Source organism: Enhydra lutris, unplaced genomic scaffold (genome assembly GCF_002288905.1).
Source record: "Enhydra lutris kenyoni isolate GAN:26980312 unplaced genomic scaffold, ASM228890v2 scaffoldscaffold12, whole genome shotgun sequence".
Taxonomy (NCBI): domain Eukaryota; kingdom Metazoa; phylum Chordata; class Mammalia; order Carnivora; family Mustelidae; genus Enhydra; species Enhydra lutris.
Genome location: NW_019154096.1, coordinates 50,777,069 through 50,786,922, shown reverse-complemented (window position 1 = coordinate 50,786,922; position 9,854 = coordinate 50,777,069).

The window sequence follows — 9,854 nt, the reverse complement described above, 5'->3', positions numbered from 1 at the left end:
ATTCTCCCGAAACTGTCTCTGTGTTTCAGTCAGAATCCCAGAAGGAATTTTATAGAAATTAACAAGCTCATTCTGAAACAAATATAGAGGAAAAGAAACTAGAAAAGCCAAAACAATTTTGAAAAAGGAGAACAAAGTTAAGACAACTTACTCTACCTTGCACTACCTTACCTGATTACTGTATAGTAATCAAACAGTGTGGTATTGGAGAAAGGCTATACAGATCAACAGAATGGGGGGAAGAGTCCAGAAACAGACCCACACATATATGATCAGTTGACTTTCAATAAAGGTACAAAGCAAATTCAATGATAAAAGGATAGTCTTTCCAATAAATGGTGCTGAAACAATTAAAATACATATTGAAAACAAGAAGATAATTTCTATCCATACCTCACACCATATATAAAAACTAACTCAAAATGAATCAGAGACCAAAATATAAAACCTAGAACTATACCGTTACTAGAAGAAAATATTGAAGGAAATCTTTTTTGACTTTGGGTTAAGCAAAGATTTATTAGATGTAACACCAAATGCAGATCCATAAAATTAAAAAAAAATGTTTAAATCAATAAACTGGACTTCAGGGGCACCTGGGTGGCTCAGTGGGTTAAGCCCCTGCCTTCAGCTCAGGTCATGATCCCAGGGTCCTGGGATCAAGCCCCACATCGGGCTCTCTGCTCAGCGGGGAGCCTGCTTCCCCCTCTCTCTCTGCCTGCTGCTCTGCCTACTTGTGATCTCTCTCTGTCAAATAAATAAAATCTTAAAAAAAATTTTTTAAATAAAATAAAATAAACTGGACTTCAGCAAAATTAAGAACTTCTGTTTCTCAAACACACTGTTAAGAAAATGAAAAGACAAATCGCAGACTTGGAAAAAATATTTGCAAAATGCGTAACAGATAAGAACTTTATCCAGAATACATAATGGCCTCCCAAAAGTCAATATCCAAAAACAAACAACTATTTGAACAATACTTTACCAAAGAAGATATAAAGATGGCAAATAAGGGCACCTGGGTGGCTCAGTGGGTTAAATCTCTGCCTTTTGACTCAGGTCATGATCCCAGAGTCCTGGGATTGAGCCCCACATCTGGCGCTCTGCTCAGCAGGGGGCCTGCTTCCCCCTCCCCCTCTGCCTACTTGTGATCTCTGTCAAATAGATATATAAAATCTTAAAAAAAAAAAAAAGATGGCAAATAAACATAACACAAAATGCTCAACATCATTTACCACTAGGGAAATACAATTCCATTTAGAAGAAATTCTGGAAAAAGCAAAACTTAAGGGCCAGAAAATGTATCAGTAGTTGCCAGAAACTCAAGTTCAGGTGAAGGGCTGATTACAAAGAGGCAGAGAAGAATTTTTTTGGATTGAGGGACTTGTCCTGTATCTTAGTTGTGTGGGAGTTACAGGACTGCAAGTTTTTGTCAAAACTGACACAATATACTCTAAGAAAAATAAACTTTACTGTATGTAAATTATATTATCAATTTTTTAATGAAAAAAATCACATCCTTTAGAAATTCCTATCAAAATATAGCTGACAGCACCGACTTCTTAATTTCTAATTCTTGGCTTTAAGGAGCCAGGGAGTAATTAGTGCAACTTTAATGAAGTTACATTAGTAAAACTGAAGATCAATTTGTTTCTTAAAACTTGAGGCTATAGTCTTTCCTAATTTAATTCTTTGGTCATTACTTAAAACTTCCACTGACTTACTCAACTGAACATGAATAAAGATTCTAAAACTTAGTCTGTTATCTATTCTATACATAACCAAATCACATAATCTTTGCATTGCACTCAGAGAGGTATATCAAACTGTATTTTTAATCTGGATAGTTTTGTTCTGAACAAACAACCTCAGAAAAGAGGACACTGAGAATATTCTAAGATACTCTGGTAATTCCAAATAACATTAGGCACATCAATATATAATACTTTTATCTAAAATATACCTTCTTTTCATAATCCCATGCTCAAAACCTTAGTGACTCACCAGGGTCTACAACATACTAATTAATCTTACCCAGGACTCAAGATTCTCCAAAATTTGGTGTCACTCTACTGATCCAACCATATTTCTATTACTCTCTGACACAAATCCTCCATTCTGCATCAGATGGCCTCATAATCCATTCACTCAAACTTCTGAAATGCTCTTCTTGAATTGTCTCAGTTTAAACGCTCCTCCTAGTCACTACTCCTTCAAAAGACTTACCTCAAATCCAACTTTTTCCTTTAACTGTTTGAAAACATGTTGATTTCACCCTTCTGTGAATTCCTGTGCATTCGTATCTACGGTATTCATGTCATTATATACTAACTTATATTCTTCTTTAAATGTTTTACTGATGAATGTCACCTCATATTCTCTAACATAGTTTCTTGAGAGTAAATACTATTCCTCACATGCTTCTTGTATCTTCAGGAACATAACAAATACTCAATATCCCAACAAAAAAAATTAATGTGAAAGTTAATATAAAAGTAAATTTAGAGGTGGCTGGGTGGCTCAGTCAGTTAAGCATCCAACTCTTAATGTTAGCTCAGGTCTTGATCTCAGGGTTTTGAGTTCAAGCCCTGCACTGGGGCTTCACACTAGGTGTGGAACCTACTTAAAAAAAAAAATTTTTTAATCACTTTAAATTTTAAAGTAATTTTAAATTAATTTAAAATACTTAACTTGGGCACCTGGGTGGCTCAGTGGGTTAAAGCTTCTGCCTTCTGCTCAGGTCATGATCCCACGGTCCTGGATAGAGACCTGCATCGGGCTCTCTGCTCAGCAGGAAGCCTGCTCCCCCCACCTCGCCCCCGCCTGCCTCTCTGCCTACTTGTGATCTCTGTCCAATAAATAAATAAAATCTTTTAAAAAAATAAAATAAAATAAAAATAAAATACTTAACTTCCTGGAAAAGCTCATTTTAAAGCTTGAGGAACTGAAGCCAAGGGCACAAGCTTTCCTTCCCAAGGTCTGTGCTGTAATACTTTCATCTTCATAGTTCCAGGGTTGAACAGAGTGCCTAACATATGGAAAGTACTTAATATTCAAATATTTTACTAAATTTCATTTTCTCAGACCAAAGTAGGAACAGAAATCCTGGAGTTCTATCCCAACCCTCCCAAGATTATATTAGTACCTTGAAATGTTCTCTAATTTCTCATTTGTGTTCACAGATTCTCCCTGAATAGACATTTAAAAAAAAAAAATCACAAAAACAAAAACTATACTTTCTCCTCCTTTTAAAGCTCACAAAGCAACTACCATAGTGCTAAGTACATGCAGAGCAGGTAGGCAATATTTCTATCAGATTTCTTAAAAGCAACATAAAGGCAGCTCATATATACTTTTCTGCTCCATGTAAAAACATACTAGTTACTATTCCTACTGGGAAGATTTATTTTTCATCATCTTTGGCAAAAATTCTAGAATGCTATCTGCCAGGTCCATTGCCCCAATAAATATGCATCCACAAGCAATTATGGAGATTATGAGGAGGGGGCACTCTTTGGTCAGGTCCCAATGCTGGCCTGTGGTTAGGGGGAAGGGAAAGTTGGGGGAGGGGTGTGGCCCCCATGATTAATCACTGCCCACTCTGCTTAGGGGTATTTATCACAGCCCGCTGTCAGGTAAATCACTGGAAAAACACCTCTTCAGTAATTAATGTGAAGTGACGGATGGACAGCCCCCGGGCCCATTAATCAGGAACATCAGCAGCCCACTGAGATTATGAATGTCAGGATGCATAAACTGCCGGTGGATCAATAGGCCCAGGAATTCATCCAAGGCTCTCATTTCCGAGGCATCTCCGGTACATTAGGCTCCCCTGACCCCTCCCCCAACCTGCAATGAAAAGCAAGGCTTCAGAACAAAGAGCAGGGGCTGAGGTCTGAAGTGACCACTGCAAGAACACAGTCAAGCTGGCCATGATAGGAAACGGACCGGGACAGGCAACATGAGCACAGAGCTGTACCTACAGTCCCTGCCTTACAATGACTTGACTTAATAATTTTACAACTTTACAACAGTGGGAACACATATGTATTAAGCAGAAACCATACTTTGAATTTCCATCTCTCCCTGGGCTAGCGGTATGCGGTACAATACTTCCTAGTGATGCTGGCCAATGGCAGCGAGCCGCAGCTCCCCATCAGCCACACCATCACAAGGACAGACAACAGATACACTTAAAATCACCCTGCACCCAAGCAACCATGCTGTTTTTCCCTTTCAGTACAGTACTCAATATATTACATGAGATACTCAACACTTTATTATAAAACGGGCTGTGTTAGATGATTCTGCCCAACTACAGGCTAATGTAAATGAGAGCATTTAGGTTAGGCCATGCTAAGCTATTATGTTCAGTAAGTTAGGTATATTAAACAAACTTTCAACTTACGATATTTTCCACTTACAATGGGTTTATCAGGACATAACCCCATCATTAGTCAAGAAAGATCTGTACTGGGGCGCCTGGGTGGCTCAGTGGGTTAAAGCCTCTGCCTTCGGCTCAGGTCATGATCTCAGGGTCCTGGGATCGAGCCCCGCATCGGGCTCTCCGCTCAGCGGGGAGCCTGCTTCCCCCTCTCTCTCTGCCTGCCTCTCTGCCTACTTGTGATCTCTCTCTGTCAAATAAATAAATAAAATCTTTAAAAAAAAAAAAAAAAGAAAGATCTGTACTGACCAAGAGGCTCTTAGACAGCTCAGCGCCCTGGAAAAGCAGGGCAGCAGGAAGATGACAGTTAACACTCACGCAGAGCCTGATTATTCATTTTAGGAGTAATCCAGCTTCTTGCTTCTAGTCTTTTACACATTTTTCTATACATATTTTCTTTTCTTTCCTTCATACTGACACCACTAATATAGAGAGAAATAAGAGAAAGAAAATTCAATTTCTGCTACCTAACAACCTAGGTACAAATTTCAAATTAATAGGAAAAAGAATTTGTATAAAATAAAATCACTGAATTATCCTTGAATTTAATTTAGCCTTATCGCTCAATACTACAAAACTGGGAGTTGCCAAAAGTACCCAGTGTTTTCAACTGAGAAAAAGGTGGTGATCCTGCTTCATTAGCATTTACAAAGCATTCTGCCAACATAAGACAAAGGTTAAAGGCTACACTGTGGTGGGATTCCAGCAATATGAAATCAGATCTTAATTCTTTTTTCTTCTCCAAGCCAAACAAACTCTCCATCAAAAAGATCTGTTCAACTTGTAATGTTGCTTGGTCACCCCAAGTTTATCAAATTGTATGGGAAGTAGGGTTGTGCTCTGGTCTCACACTGAACACATTCTAGGCTTGTGCTGACGGGAATGAGACTGCACTTGCTGCCACATCCCACCAAACCCCAGTGCTGTGCTTTGTGGTCACACTCAGGCCAGGGCTGCAATTGTTGGTCAGAAAGTGTCTCAGAGTTACGGCTGCCTGTTCCGCTAAATCTCATTTCATCCTACTGATGGATGGACGGACAGATGGCTGCCTGGTGAAAGCAGCGTTATCAGGCAGCTTCTATGGAGCCTCTGAATGATGGATAGCCCTCTTTCTACTTTCTCCAAACCACCATCGATCCAAGCCACGTTTCAGCGGTCAGGAGCCCAGTAATATTAAGACACACAATCAGGTTAAGTTACTTGCAGTGTAAACCTCTAGAACAGAAATTCTAACACCTCTGCTTTGCTGTCATGAGCTAGGCTGAAAATGTTACAGTTTCATTCTTTCTAGCTGCTATCCCAATGAATTCCAACAGCTCAAAGCCCAAAGGGAACAGCTGGGCTCCATTCCTAGGAGCACTCAGAAAGCTGCTTGCCTGCCAAATCTTTTACTAGCCAATTCTGTGAAATGAACTCTGCAGTATTAGTGCACAGATCTGTGAATATGTGTACCCACTGGAGTGTAAAGCCATCAGGACCATACAAACCATGTAGGGTTTGTCAGTGATAAATTCACTAGCCTCAAATGTGTGGAGCTTTGGGTATACCAAGCAGACCTTACCTACCAACACCCAAGGATGATGCTTAATTAAAGCCAGAACAGGTTAAAATTTTGTCTTTTGCTCATAATCCTGAAATTCTGTTTCTATGCAGTCTCCCTGGCTGGCTTCTACTCTCTTGTGTACATATCACATTATAAGTACTAATCCTTGCCTGTTTTCATAAACATACTTCTGCATCCATTCGATCTGTCACCTTCTAGACACTCATCTCAGCTTGTCTACTTGGACTCCATATCCTCTCTGTTCCTTCCACGTTATCCAGTGCTCTCAGACAGCAACTCAGACTCATATAACTGGACACTGTATCAAAGTTATTTTCACCTATGTAGCTGGAAGAAATGGGACTCTGACTCCAGCTTTTTGATACAGATTCCCTTTGTGATATAGATGTCCTCTTTTTTCAAGGTCTCTTATCCCGAAATGACTTCCCCTATGAACGCTTCATTATCAGCTATTTCCCAAATCAGCTTGGCCCGGCTCCTACCACAGTGTGGCCCCTCTTGAATGACTTGTTGCATCCTGAGCCTATGGTCTAGAGAATTTGTTTGTGGGGTTAGAAAAATGTCTCAGTAGAGTGTTTTTCTTCCTGCTCTTATGTAGTTTACTTTAATACTTTGTTAATGCTTTAACAACACTTAAAGTCTTGTTCCTTGCCCAAAAAAAAAAAGAAATTATGTACTATTTTTATAAGATACTACTTAATTATAATGTTGTATCAAGAATATCACTGCCCTTCACATAAATATTAAAGAATTTTTAAAGAATCTCAGAATTACATTACTGAAAGGGATTGCATAGGTCAGAATTCAACATCTTTATTTTCCAAATAAGAAAACTGAGGATCTGAGGTTGTGATGCCCATGGTTAAACAGATATTAAGTGACAAAGAAAGGTTGGTACCTAGGTTTTAACTGTAAGTGCTGTGCTCATTCTATTATATTTCTCAGATATTTCATTTTCATTCTGGGGATTTACAAAGACAGTGGAGGTAATTAGGGTTCAGTGTCACTTGTGTGTGTGCCTGTGTATTTGGGGGGAAGAAGGCAACCACAAATAACTGAATTTGGTCACCCATACTATTGTGTCTCCCACCAAAGTTGCCCACGGGTCATCTGAGAGCCACTCACTATCCTGGAGAACAAAATTTAATGAATCCCTGGCAACTAGAAACTTCTACTCTTCTCCCTTCCTCTGTATTTGTCGCAGTCCTATCTAGAAGGCTAACAATAACAAAAGCAGAAATACATTTAATCCAAGTAGAATGAAAAGAGCGAGAAGCTCCATAACGTATTTAAACAAAATGGATATAAGAGCAATGTGACCTCCTCATTTCCAAAGATGCTACCGTTCTTGTCAAAACATAGCACAAGCTGACTGACTGGACTTCACCCTCTGGTGGCCAAAATGTGTCACTGCTGCATATCCCAACTGCCAAACTCCCTCCGTATCTATCTAAAAAGCTTCCAGCTAAAAAAGATCTCTGAAAACCAAGTGGTATCACCTCCTCATTTTAAAGATGAGGAAAGTGGTTGAGGAATTCACCTAGGACTTACAGCTATGTGAGTCGGAACGGAGATGAGAACCCAGGTCTCATATCAACAAGAACTAGTAGTCTTATCCTCATCATATTGCCTTACCCAGTTTTTCACCCTGTATGCGCTCCGGAAATGAACAAAGTTTAATCAGGAAGCTAATCGTGATGCAAAAATAATCACATAATGCAGAACAAAACCAAATATATTATCCACACTAGTGCTCATCTCCATTAGTATAAACGATCAGGAAGACTTTTCCATCCCATTCCCACAAAAAAAGTGCTTCATACATGGGACAAGAACTCTACTATGACTATTCTTAACACCAGACAAAATACTTCTCCTAAGAATTTTTTAAAAAGGCACTTCTTCAGAAAAAGCAGCTTGTATAAGTGAGTAATAAGAAATGACAATACTTTGAACTCTTATTTCTATACACTCCTTAAGTTCAAGAAAGGCTGTTTAATTTCCATTAACCAAATACATTTTAAAATAATTTTTTATATTCATTTGCAAGGCTATCTTAAGTCAACATAACAATCCTTTCCTTTCATGAAAAAAGTCTTTTTACAGAGTTTCTATCTGGTTAAGATCTAGTAAGCAATGTCTAAGAGAACAATGACATTATTTTTCCAAATCTGCTGCTGTGAACCATATCTAATTATGTTTTCTGTTTCATTAAGGTTTAGGTCCTATAAGAAAAACTGAAGAAGTGGTAAAGTAGTACCAAGAGTAGTAGCAGAGGAAGAAAAAGAGGAAAAAATAACCAACTACCATTTAATGAGTATTTACCATGTGACAGGGACTATGCTAAATGTTTATATATATATACATATACATATGTATATATAATTATTAGTTATATATAATTTGTATATTATATGTACATATATGTATATACATGTAATTACCTTACATATATACATACACACACATACACATATATACATATATATATAAGATCTCATTTGATTCCAACTATAATACTACGAGGTGGTTATTACTACCCCAGTTTTATAAACGAGAAACCTGAAGCTTAAATAATTCAAGATCACACAGTTTTGAGCACCAGTTAGGATTTCAAAGTTCCTGCATTTAACTGTTAAAATACACTGCTTGATATTCAGCAGGAAGGTCTCTTACAATAATGTATTAATTCATAAATATTCACAAATCTGCTTCTGTATAAATACAAAAGCAACCAAACAGAGTTCAAAGACCACTGCAGTAAAACACGAAAACCAAAGAGGAAAAGAATGAAAGAACTTTAATGCTTTCACGGCATGCCTATTTCCAGTAACCTTCCAGCCTTAAAAGTGCTGACAATAACAACTCACTATTGTCTCTGAAACTTGCTCATTCACCTTGCCTCACCCTCAGAGCCATATGGTGAAGAATCTCACCAGGTGTCAGGAGAGGAACTCCCTCTCTTCTATTCCCCTTAAGAATAATCTCTATACTTCTTCCTACCAACTCCCCCAACCATTTGAAAACATTAGCCTTCTTTCCATACTTCCCTTTCTCCAGAGGCACATGTGAACACGGGAACAGCAACCAATGAAAGTGCTAACACAAATCTTAGACTGGAGGAAGCTTCAGGGCAGAATGTAGAGTGCACTTTCAAATCAGTCTAAAAACAGAAGAAACTTGTACATCAAATACCTACTGAAGATGGTATTTTCAGATTTAACCTTCAATAGGATATAACAGCTACAGTATATTAGCATTAGTCTGTGTTAGAGATTTATAGCCTTTGCCTCTCTGCATGCAGTTGCACAAGAATACAGTTCGCATAACTGGAAGAAATATTTCATGAAAAATCTGATTATCAAGACAATGAAACTGTATATATGATTCCAATAGGATCGTAGGGGTACCAAAATACATAAACACACTATGGCATGAAAAAGTTTTCCTCACAACGAAACACAATTCATGTCCTCAAGTTATTTTACACTCCAGTGGCGAGAGTCACCATGCATCGGCACCAACTGATTTCACGCATTATAGGCTGGGAAACAGTCCGAAGCTTAGTCTCTTTCACACTCCACTGATATGGTAACCCCATAGTTCACCAACTTAACTGTCTGAAGTTTAATGTTAGTGCATTAGTGCACCTATTAATGACCACCTCAAAATGTAATCAGACCAAACCTTACTATAACTGAACAGCAGCAATGTAACATGTAAGAGAGAATGGTGGAGAGAAAGCTCCGCTTCCTACTCCGCATATGTACCCAGGGAAAAGAGAAAGGAAAAACTCCCTCCTAAACTTCTTTCCCTCAGCAGACATCTGGAGGTTGGTCTGTATTT